The sequence below is a fragment of the Schistocerca nitens genome, chromosome 1 (genome assembly GCF_023898315.1).
Source record: "Schistocerca nitens isolate TAMUIC-IGC-003100 chromosome 1, iqSchNite1.1, whole genome shotgun sequence".
Classification (NCBI taxonomy): domain Eukaryota; kingdom Metazoa; phylum Arthropoda; class Insecta; order Orthoptera; family Acrididae; genus Schistocerca; species Schistocerca nitens.
In genome coordinates, this window is record NC_064614.1 from 403,127,148 (window position 1) to 403,140,145 (window position 12,998).

At 43.0% G+C, this 12,998-nt stretch overlaps 1 protein-coding gene across 1 annotated transcript in view; it reads left to right on the plus strand.

Moving 5' to 3' along the window:
• The window catches only part of LOC126250209 (M protein, serotype 5-like), a 296,377-nt gene that overhangs the window by 172,022 nt on the left and 111,357 nt on the right, over positions 1 to 12,998 (plus strand). The gene's annotated exons all lie outside the window — the stretch shown is intronic.

Consider the following 12,998-nt stretch of genomic DNA (forward strand, 5'->3'; position numbering starts at 1 on the left):
AGGGCAATTTCATCAAAAAACTCATTGTTGTTCAGGCAGTAGTAAAGGCAGAATTTGAATGGTGATAGTTTTATTTTGCAGCAGCAAGATAAATATATGGTTAGATACTAGTCCGTGCTTAAATTCACCAAATTGTCAAGGGACTCAATAAAAACTGCTAGTCATCCAGTTTTAATCTATATTACACTAGAGACTGTGAATGGAAGTGTTGAGATAGAAGAAAAGAGCTCAGAAACCTTGGCAAAATACAGAAATTATGTTAGATAAGTGTATTAGTAATCATTTGTTACAGTAACTGGGAAGATTCTTCTGCTAGCGAGTTTTGGTGCATGGGGAATATTTTTGGTCAGTGTGATTTCTGGGGTGTAAATTAAAATTGGACCACAACATAAACTATACAATTTTTGAGAGTTCATTAGCATCACAGTGAATAGCTCCTCATGTTAATTTGAGGGTGGTGTTGTTCATACAGCAATATGGCAGGGTCTGGCTGAAGCATTCTCTCAAGATGTAAATACAAAGCTTCATGGGTCAGTTAGCACATCACTTGTGAATGTGAGCAATGCATCATCACTCACATGGTTGTATCTCACACACCACTATTTATAACAAAATATATCCAATAAGAAATTACTTGCACAAATAATTTTCAAAATCACTCATTGTAAAAAGAGCACTGTCTGTCTAACCTCTGTGATTTCCATATTTTCTACGCTCTATTTCGTTTTTTGGGTGAATGTTTTAAGGGAATAGAGCTGCTGAGTAACTGTGTAGACTGCTGCAAGACTAAGTGAATAAACAAAAAGCTGCAGGGGTGTTGCATACTGTCAGTAAAGTATGATCCAGTGAGTGGCTCTTTGTTTGTAAATGAAATGTGTTTGCTCTGAAAATCTTTTGGAAATTTAATGTTGCTCATATGTGTACAAACTGGTTCTGTGAAGCATCCAATGTGGGCATCCAATGTACAGAATGGATTTATGGGTTTTAGTGTTGTAGGACTGCAGAATCCAATGATGCACACTATACCACATGTAATGAACACTATTTTATTACTCAGAAGCACACATATATAGTTAGATACATTCTTGGTCTCTCTCCACGTGTGTAAACTTTCAAGCGTGGCCACAGTCTGCCGCAAAGAACTTGGGTAAAGAAAGATATTACACGCAACTTGGTCGATAGTCACAACATTGCCCTCCCCCCCCCCCCCCCCACCTCCCCCGCCCCCTGCCTCAAAGAGTATGGAGCACAAAACATAAATATTGGGGCATACATGTAAAGGAAACACCCAGGGAGGAGGGAGAGGGTGTTTAAACCGAAACCATACCTTACATTACATTAGTAATTGAAGACTTCAAGCCAGCGAGGGGGCCGGATGGTCCTGCCTGACCAGGTGAATCCTAGTACAGCAGTCAAGGGATCCGGAAAGGGGACTGTGGGTTGTGAGGAGCCGGGGTAGCAGACCTGAATGCCTGTTGCAGTACATAGTACTTTTACCATGGATGGGTCAGTACCAGCAGGCAAGGGGACAGACTGGAGGAGGTGAATGTGGGTTAAGTTGTCATTGGGGGAGCTGGCTCATTCATAGAAGATACACACATTATCTGGCTGCATCACAAAAAACACTTTAGAGCCACAAATAAAATCTGTGTTGACATTCACTACCACTCCTGTGTACGGGTTGACAGCATCTCCACATGAGTCGGCGGCGGCAACATTACCTGTTCCGAGGCTGGCCCCTGATACGTCACTGAATCCTAAGAGGGGAGAGGTGGGGGGCTGCCTGTAGGAGGGGGAGTCATCACACACATCACTCTGTATGGGAATGTTACACGCACCTGTGGCACTGTCACACGACTTGGAGTGGGTAACGTCACAAGTGCGGGAATGGGCGTTACTCATCCGCGGACAGTCGGTAGATGCCACGTGTGAGGCGGGTGTAGCAGGGAGTCAGGGCTGACTGGGTGGGGTATCAGGTAGTTCTCCCGGAGACCATGCCAGTTTGAGACAGTAAACAGATACCGTCTGAGGTGTGCCATTAGTGAGCACTTCGAACATGTTGGTACACCCCGATATGACTCTGTGTTGGCCTGAGTATGGAGGTCTGAGTGCCGGTCCGACAGTGTCATCATGCACCACAACATGAGTGCGTGACGCCAAGTCCATATGCAGAAATATGGGAGGGGGTGAATGCGGTCGAGGTGGAGGCACGCAAATGTTAGCGATTAACTCCTTAACATGCCCAACGAATGTCGAGTCGCATATTTGATCTGGAGGGAGTGAAGGCTTGACTAGCTCTGCTGGGAGTGTGAGGGGTTCTCTGTACAGGACTTCTGCAAGGGATGTGCCAAGGTCCTCTGTACAGTACTTCTGCAAGGGATGTGTCAAGGTCCTCTTTGTATGTGGCCCAAATGTCTAACATTACTCACAGTTAAGGCGGTGACCCACTCACCTCTGTGGCACATCAGGGAAGCTTTAAGCGTTCGGTGCCAGCGTTTGGCAAGCCCATTGCTCTGGGGGTGGTATGCTGTGGTCCTAAATCGTTTAACCCCACACAGTCACAAAGCTGTTGTAAGAGGGTGGACTCAAACTGGTGGCCCTGGTCAGTGGTGATAGAAACCGGGCAGCCGAGGCATGAGATCCACATTAATAAAAGGGCTCGGGCCACTGTGTTGGCTGTGATACTAGTGAGGGGAATTACCTCTACCCAGCAGGTAAAACTGTCAATGGTGGACAGTATGTAACAGAAGGGGCCCAAGGGGTGGTAAGGGCCTGACAGTATCGATCTGTATGTGCTGGAATCTTCTTTTTGCCACATTGAACTTAGCCATGGGGGGCTGTGCATGATGTCCTACTTTTGCACACGACATTGTTTTATCATGCCGGGCCAAATGAAACGTTCACACACCATACATGTAGTGGCGCAAATGCCAGGGTGTGCCAAGTCATGAATACTATTAAAAATGTCCTGGCGTAGAGGTGCAGGAATCATCAGACGTATGTGTCCTGTTGAAATGTCGCACCAGGTGGGTGGTGAAAACCAAGGAAGCGTCTGTAACTCTAGTTTGAGTCCTGTTTTAACATCGGAGCACAATGCGGTGAGTTCAGTATCCTCTGTCTGCAATTTAGGCAGTTCACTGAGGTCCAGTTGTGAAGATAAAACCAACACATGAGATAGAAAATTGGTAACGACATTGTCTGCCCCTCTGATGTAACGTATGTCATTCTTAAACTGACATATGAGGTCCATATGATGAAAACATCTCGGGGGCGAGTCCTTGCCTAGGTTATGGAAAGCATATACCAATGGCTCATGGTTGGTAAATACCATGAGATGGCGACCTTCGATATCGACCAGGAAATATTTGATAGTGGGCCACTGCGTCAGCTGTGATACTAGTAAGAGGAATTACCTATACCCAGCGGGTAAGCCTGTCAATGGCGGACAGTATGTAACAGAAGAGGCCCGAGGGGGGTAAGGACCCAACAGTATCGATGTGTATGTGCTGAAATCTTCTTTTTGCCACATCGAACATACCCATGGGGTGCTGTGCATTACATCCTACTTTTGCATGCTGACAATCCCAACTGCGACATTTTTTTATCATGCTGGGCCAAATGAAACGTGCACATACCTGACATGTGGTGGCGCGAATGCGCAAACAGTTCCCAGTTGTAGGTCGGCCATTTATGTTGGGAAGCAGACAGTTTGTGGGAGAAAAATCTGAGTGGCTGTACAACAGAACCCATGGATTGCTGAAGTACCACCCCCACTGCTGTATCACTCGCATCTGTAGTAAGCGAGATGGGAGCATCAGGAATGGGGTGAGTGTGCGTAACGGCTTTCTGTAAGGCTGACTTTAGGTTATCAAATGCGCAACACATATCTGGAGTCCACATGACCGCCCGAGTCCCTGAAGTGTTTTTTCCTGCTAGAGCATCCATCACTGGGGCTTGTATGTCAGCGGCGGAGGGGATGTGCTTGCAGTAGTAATTTACAGTTACAAGGAAGTGGCGGAGGCCCTGAAAATCTTTAGGCAAAGGCACCGTGCTAATGGCCTCAACCCGTTCAGGTAGGTGGTGGATGCCGTCGGTAGAAACCCCGTGGCCCAGAAATGTGACATTAGTGCGGCAGAGTTGTGACTTAGCATCGTTCACTGCGACACCGTTTGCTTTTAATAGTTGGAACGCTGTGTTTAAATGGAGTTCATGTTCCTCAAGGGAGGAAGAAAAAATTAGCAAGTCATCCAGGTAGGCATATGCAAAGTCCAGTTTTCTGACCAATGAGTTGATGAACCGTTGCCACATCTGTGCAGCATTTTTAAGGCTGAACGGCATAAACAAATACTTGAACAACCCGAACAGGGTGATGATAGCGGTTTTTTCAACATCCTCCGGTGCCATTGGCAGTTGCTGAATGCATTGTGACAGTTTATTAAACTGAAAATTCGTGCCCCGTGCAATTGGGAAACAAAGTCTTGAATATTTGGGATGGGATAATTATCTAGAATTGTTTTGGTGCTAAGTGCCCGATAATCACCGCAGAGGTGGAAAGTGTCATCTTTCTTGGGCACCAAATGAATGGGTGATGACTAACTACTAGTTTGTCATCTAGTGGGGCTGAAGTCACATGGAGAAGTTGAATTTGAACTTCCGGAGGAAGTTTGAGCAACCAGATGTATCAAAGTGTAACATCTGGCATGTGACGTGTGTCTATCATGGTGTGGAGATGACGCCAGAGCTGTGACGGGGATCTGGAACCCAGCAACTTGTGACTGATGAGACGGATAGCTTCCTGTGTCAATGTGGATAGTCACTCGAGGATGGTATGTCGGGCGAATGCATATTAGTCCATAGTGGGAGGCGAAACCACAATATCGCAGATCAGGTTCAGTTCATCATGGAGGTGACATGGTAGGCAAAGGAACTTCGAATTGTCATGGGCGACACCGTGTAGCTACAGGAGGTGGCCGACCAAGGCAAACTGTGGAGTTCCGGGATAAACATGAAATTTCCCATATTGGGTGTCCGGCTCGATTTGTACCACCACTGATTCGACTGGAAAGCTCACACTGGCACTTAGGAAACCTGTAAACATAGTCACTGGAGTTTGAGCACATTGTGTCGGCCATTGTTGAGCACTCGGAACACGTGGAAAGTTCATACTCGATGTAAAACATTCGTATTCAAAGTTTTGTGCATGAAAAACGTTCTGTTGGTACGGAACACTGCCACACGACTGCTGACTCATGTACAATAATGGAAAGATATTGTTCGTACCTGATGCGTGGCTGTGGGAATGCAGAAGCACTGTCCTGTTGTGTACTGCTAATAGGTGTGTTCGGAAACTGCATCAAACTATTATGAACACATGGTGGATAATTGGAAAACCCTGCTGAAGTGTCCATTGGGAAACTTAGTTGGCACTTGTGCGGTTTGGTAGGTGGCAAGTGATCCATTGTGTACTGCTCAATGGTATGAAAGTTCGTTGTAGCACTCGTGAACAAAATTCAGGGTCACCAGTATGGGTTTTAGTATTGTAGGACTGCAGAATCCAATGATGCACACTATACCACATGTAATAAAAACTATTTTATTACTCGGAAGCACACATATACAGTTGGTCTCTCTACACGTGTGTAAACTTTTGCACATGGTCACAGACTGCCGCAAAGAAATTGGCCAAACAAAGATATTACACATGCCTTGGTCGATAGTCACCACAGATTTATTGTGTGTAGCATAATGTGCAATCTGCTGAATACGGTTTTTTCTTGTACCTAACTGGATACAGATGATGTTATTGTACCCACTGTTATTTTCTATTGGCTTTGTTTGTGTCATAGATGAAGCAAAGTGGTCTTTTACATCTGTAAGAAGTTCATGTTATGTCTTAACATTGACACAAGGGTAACAGGTCTTAATGATGAAACAAGGTTAACAGTAACAGAAGAAAATATGTAGAATATCACACTGTGGAGATGCAAAATTGGAATGCTTTGACTGAGGGAAGAGGGGGATGGGGGGGGGGGGGGGGTTGGAAGGTTGCTATGAATGAGACTTGAACATTGGTGTGTCTGTGTCTAATTGTCTTAATAGATATTCAGAATTATATTGTGTAAGCAGGCACCCTTACAAGTAGCAATCTTATTTATACAATTCAAATTAAGTTACTTTAAAATATTCAAAAAGTTTCTGAGAATTGCTTATTCACATTTGGTATTTCTGTACTGAAATGAACAAAAGCAGGAACTCATATTTTAATATTTGAAGTCATAAGTTAATGTAGATGCCACAATGACATTGTTTAGAACACTGGTACTCTCACAATAATTTTTGGTCAGATAGGAAGTCATAAGGATAGCAACTTTTGATGAAGGCACAAAAATATTCGGCATACAGAGGTAGTTAATCATGTGATATTAATCCATTCATTCTCTTTGGATTGCATTAAGAAAGATAATCATAACATGTTTGAAGATTGTCCCTATTACGTAACATTATTAACAAATCTTTGTAGTGAACAATTCCATATAAACTGCAGATGGTTTAATCAATAATTCTCCTTCTTTACTAAAAACTTCTTTTGGCTATAGTGCAGTTCTCAGGTAAACATCTAGTTGGAATAGATGCCCATATTGCATCAGTGAGTAAACTGTCGACTATCTATTTGTTGCTAGATCATTATGCTCATGTGTGTTTTGTTTGTATAGAATATTTTTGTAAAATACTTTGGAATTTTGAATGACACTGTAACTATAAAGCTTCAACAAGAGTAAACTGTAAACATAAGATGTCAACAAGAATAATGTCATTCCAACTGTCAAAAGTTGGACAATTTATGGAGGTAGTGTCTGTAATGCTCCTCCAGGTTCTGGAGTAAAAGGGCTTCTGTTTCAGATGTGTTGTATATGCAGTGAGGTTTTCACAGTAACAATACCCTGAGGAGGGAGTAGAAGTGCTTCTGGGCAGCCTGTACTATGGACAGGTCTTTTGCAGTACCGTGTTCATGAGTGATAGGGACTGGCACAATCTGAGAAGCTGAAGATCTCTGTGAATAGGTGGTTGGGATACAGAGAATGGACTTTTTGTGGTTAGGGTATAGTGGGGTTTCCATGGTTTCAAGAGCATTTAAGGAACTACATGTGTCTTAGAGAGAGGGATAATCTTCTCATATGGCGCAGAAAAATGAACCAGGGATATATTGGGGCATGGATGATGTTAGGAAATACTAAATGACACAGGAAATGAGGAGGTGAAAGTGTTAAATGGTTAAAGGGGAACTGAGTGATACAGTATGTGGGCATGGAGGGAAGTGGGTGGAATAAATAGTCCTGGGAGCAATAGGATGATTTTGTGGCATGAAGATATTTGATCGCTAATAAGTTAAATGTGAGAAGAAACAAGGAAAAGTGAAATATTCTATGGGAAGGATTGTGAGGTGGGATGACTGGAAGGTGTCATAATTGGTGTGTCTGACTTGTCACTGTTCATGCCACCTCCATATACAATAATACCCTCATGGCCATTGCCTTGAACATTTTGGTCACTACTTCTCTCTCTGTCCTTCTGACTGCAAATCCATGACATCCTTCCATACACACTTCACCAACTGTACCCTATCTCACAACTACTTCTCCTTTCAAGGGAAGGTATGCAACAAATCAGCTGCACAGACAAGGTTCCTGTGAGGCACCGTTCAATGCCAACCTGTTTATGGGCCATCAAGTAGACACTTACCTAACCTCCCAAGACTCCCAACATCTAGTCTGATCAGGTACTTTGATGATATCTTCATTATCAGGACTCAGGGCCAAGACACCCTGTTCACATTCCTTTATAGCAGCTTCTCTCCTATGTGGTTCACCTTGTCCTCATCTACCCAGTGTGTCACCTTCCTGAATGTTCTCCTCCATCTCTCTGATACCTCCATTGACGTATCTGCCCTCATTAAACCCACTATCCAGCAACAGTACTTGTATTTTGAGAGCTTACAGACCTCTTACATAAAAAAAATCTCTCACAAATTGTGTAGCCACCCATGGGCAACGTGTCTGCAGTGATGAACTCTCCCTTGCCCTGTATGCTGAAGGACTCACAGAGGCCTCCACAGGCAGGCAATATCCCACAAACCCAGTCCACAAACGGATTTCACATGCCATATCCTCTCATTGCCCAATCCTCTCACCACAATCAAGAATTAGATACAAATGAGTGCCTTCCCTCATCAGCCTATATCACCCTGGACTGGAACAACTCGCCCATAACCTTTGCAGAGCTTTGATTATCTCGTATGCTATCCTTAAATGGAAGACATTGTACCCAAGAACCTTCCCACTCTTCCAGAGTTGGTGTTCTGTCACCTTCCCAAAATACACATAATCCCAATTCATCACTATACCACTCCCACTCCACAGATGCCTGTGGCAGACCAAGGTGCAAGACCTGTCCAATCATCAACCCGGCATCTGCTACTCCAGTCCTGTCAGAGACTTATCTTACCCCTTCAGAGCTCGGGCCACCTGTGAAAGGAGTCGTGTAATTTACCATCTCTCCTGCAGATTCTTCACAGCCTTTTATGTCACTACCAAGCAGCTGTTCACCTGGATGAACGGCCACCACAAAACTATTACCAATAACAAAAGTGACCACATGGTGGCACTACATGCAGGTGAGCACGATAGGCTCAGTTTCAGTGGCTGCTTCACAGCCTGAGGCATCTGCATTCTTCCTTCCAACACCAGCCTCTTTAAACTACACAGATGGGAGTTATCCTTAAAACCATCCTCCACACCCATAATCATCCTGGCCTCAATCTCAGATAAACCACTGTCCCCACACTCTCAACCCAACAGTTGCCCTTTCTTCCAGTCTGTCACTTCCTCCCTTAGTACCCCTCCCTGACACGTGCCTGCTGCATACCTCTCACTCTATCCACACCACCTGACACTACCCCCATTGCCCCCCACCAACATCACAACCATCCACCTGGCAAAAAATAGCTTTGGCACTGTTAATCCAGCCAGCACAATGTAGTTGCATAGGTGAGTGTATGTGAGTGTTTGAGTGTGTATTTTTTCACTCTAGCTCATAAAAGGATAACTGTAAAAGTATTGCATTTTCTTTCTTTTGTGTGATCCTACCGACAACTCAATGCTTCTGCTCTTTGGGGAGTGGTCTCCTTTTTATACAATGGTATTTACTATCTGCTCAGTTCTTTCCATGTAGGCATTCATGCAACATCAGCAAGTTTTCCTATTTTTTTCAGTTTTGTGTATCAGTTATACAGTTTTATTTTACATTCCATTCTTCTGATTCTCCTTACCAGTGAACAAGAATATGTGATGTCATTTTTTCGTTTCAATTCACAGTTTTACAACTTAAACTGTTAACAGTCTTAAGTGTCATCCTTTCAAAGCATCTGTAGCTGCATAATGTGCTATTCCTTCTGTATATGCACCATCACCAGTTAGCAAATATAAAGTGCGAGAGAAAAGGGTCATATATGTAAAGTCTCCACCTCCAGTTGTGAGAGTCAAATCATCTTTATATAAATTGAAGTTCACATTTACATTTGCTATTCCTTTATTGAAATCAATAAATACAGTTCCTCATATTTCTAAAATAAAGGGTGATTCAGGAGTAACTTCACATTAAAATAACAAAAAAATGGTTCAAATGGATCTGAGCACTATGGGACTTAACATCTGTGGTCATCAGTCCCCTGGAACGTAGAACTACTTAAAACTAACTAACCTAAGGACATCACACACATCCATGCCCGAGGCAGGATTCGAACCTGCGATCATAGCGGTCACGCGGTTCCAGACTGTAGCGCCTAGAACCACAAGGCCACACCGGCCGGCCATAATAATAACAAATCCTGTGAATCTCAGTCTGATTTTCGATCATTATGAAACTAGAGTGTGTTGATGACTATGCACATTCATGAATGCATATGAAGACAAACGTGAAATTTACTTACTGAAATGCTATGTTGGCATTATTGTGGACAGAATAATGGTAATATAGATGACTGATCCATTCTACAAGTGGTGTGGTGGTTCTGCAACAGATGATATAACTCTGACTTCACTCAGAGGTGACAGTTGCAAGTGTACCTAGTGTGCAATCATGGGTTGTACCAGTGAGGAGTCATGAGGTCTATGTATGTCATGCTCAGATGTTGTTTAATTGAGCAGTCCATTTATCTGTGAATACCAAGATGCCACATACATTAACCAATGCAGTATATGCCGACATGTTGTCTGGTACAGCTACTGCGTTGGCAGTGCCTGTTTGGCTGTAACAGAACACCAGAGATCTTTTCCCTGTGTCAAGGTACTTTCCAGGGTTCATCAAATATTACATGCATTAGATGCACTACACAGTGTACACTTTAATATCATAATGTGTGCCATCCAGTCAATTGAGGAAAGGGAAGACATTATTGCTATGGTACAACCGAGTCACACCAACAGTACATGGCACAATACTTGTCAACTCAATATTCCACAAAAGTGAGTGTGTCATACATTACATTCCAAGGGCTTGTAGGCATTTCATGTGCAGCCTGTACAACATCTGCATCCAACTGACTCAATAAGCAGACAACAAATTTGTGAGTCATGCAGTACACTTTATTTACAGTTGAGGCTACAGTTACAAGCAATGGTATCATGAACACACACATTCTCATATGTAGATGATGGTGAACCCCATTACACTAGAACACATGTTCTCATAGAACATCTGGTGTGGTATGCCTGATGACCAGGTGCAACGGCCTGCCTTTTTGTCAGATAGCATGACAACCACAGCATACATGTATTTTCTGATAGAAGACCTACCTACACTTTTGGAAACCTGTGATATTATAGCAACAATGGCAAATTTTGTGTAACACGATGGATCACTGATTCACTGTACTAGATAATTATCCCAGTTTCTGAATATCACATTTCCTTAACAGCAGAATTGCCATGGTGGATCCATTAACTGGCATGCCAGATCACATGACCTACCCCCATTAGACTTTCTTTTTATGTAGCTGGTTAAAACTGGTTGTGTACAGTACCTGTGATGACCTTGCAACTCACAACACTGTTGTTGGTGCCCACATTAAAGCCCACCAAGATTATGTTTGATGTGAAACACAACACACCCACCAAAATGTTGACAAGTGGATTGAGATGGACGGGGAACGTTTTGTCATGAATCAGTAATCTGTCCCACTATTATTATGTCCACCACAGTGCCTATACAGCATTTCAGTAAGTAATATTCACACTTGTCTTCATAATGATTCATGGACGTGTGTAGGACTTTTTCAGTTTATTTTCACATGTAGATGTAATTCCTTACAAATTATGTGGCATTCCTCCTGAATCACCATGTACACTTTTTCCAGGTGCACATTTAAATTACCATCTGGGGAGCTATGATACCTAACAAGAATTTGTTTTTGTTAGTCAGTTTCTTGTAAGTAAAATCTTCAACGTACTCTGAGCAATATGTTGACACAGGTTTTGAAAATTCCACTTCTTCTCTTACAAAATTTACTATCCCAACATTTGTCCACTGTTTCAAAAGTATGGTATCTGCTTCAACATATCCAATACAAACAAAACTATTAACTTGAAATTTTGCTACCCATTGTCCGATATCACCTCATTAGTGTACACAATATTAAAAGTATTTTTAATTTCTAATTTTGATTACAGTATGGTACTCCTACAAACTCAATAGTTTATCTCTACCATTATTTTGCAGGAAACCATATATTTTACATTCTTTTTTTTAGTATCAGATGTAAGGACTGGTCATCATTGGTGCACATTCCCTCAAAAATTCCTGATCCATTTATGATTATTTCTGTATGCATTCTGTTGATATTTTAAGCTATAGTACCTCATCTCTATTTTTCTCATTTTTGCCATACATAGTGGCTGTTTGCGTGAAGCACTGAGAACATCTTTACTTGAATCTCCTTCTTACCCATGTGTAGACCAATCAAGCCTGCAGCACATCTGCTGTTTCAAACAAAATCAAAAATTTCTTTAATTTTATAATTCAATTCCTTTATTTCTCAAACTATGTCCTGCACCTGTAAGCTGTGTTTTTGTAGCTTGCGTTTCCTTAACAACTGTATTGTTTCAGTGCATTGTATTTACTGTTATATGCTGCTGTGTGAAGTGCGTGCTGTGTAGAAAGTGATAATTTATTTTAGATGCCACAGTCATTTTCTTTATAACACTGCTACACTCAACAATAATTTTTTCCTGATGATGAGTAGTAAGGATACCAACTTATGTTGAAATAAAGCTACAAAACTATTCAGCATACCTTGATAGTTAATCACGTTTGCTTTGATCCATTCATTCTCTGTGGATTATGAAAGAGAATCTTGATATTGAAGCGAGAACGTGTGGTTTCCCCACTTACAGTCACTCACGTGCAGTGAACCGGCTTTACTGCCGGGCCCACGCACTATGCTCAAGGGAGAGGTTTGGTGACAAAAACGACTAAGCAGTTTCGGGATAGGACACATTTATTCTTCCTACCGTTATGATAAATGACAAACAGCATTCGTCGCTAATGTCCATCCATACAGGTGCATTGCACTGGCGGCACGGCTCGATCACCGATCCCAGAGGGTATACACTCCAGTGATGAGCCGTGGCGCGACCGCGTGGATCGAGCGAGACAAAAGGCCACGTCACAGAATGTTCTGCTCCTGGCGCGACCGGAGGCACCGTAACGTCCGCGAAGGAGCGAAAGACACTTTAACGGCGACTGCGTTTACGACCGCGCATACGCATTTACGGCGGAGTCACGTTGACTCGATGCACGTGGTCCGCGGCGCGAGAACTGAGAGACGCGTGTCGCGTCGCGTCGACTAGCTCGCACTGACCGCCTGCTTTTGTCCCCATGCGGTCCGGTGTGCGACACACTGTTGCCGAAATTCTGAGTAACGGTATAACTGCCCGTGCTTGTGT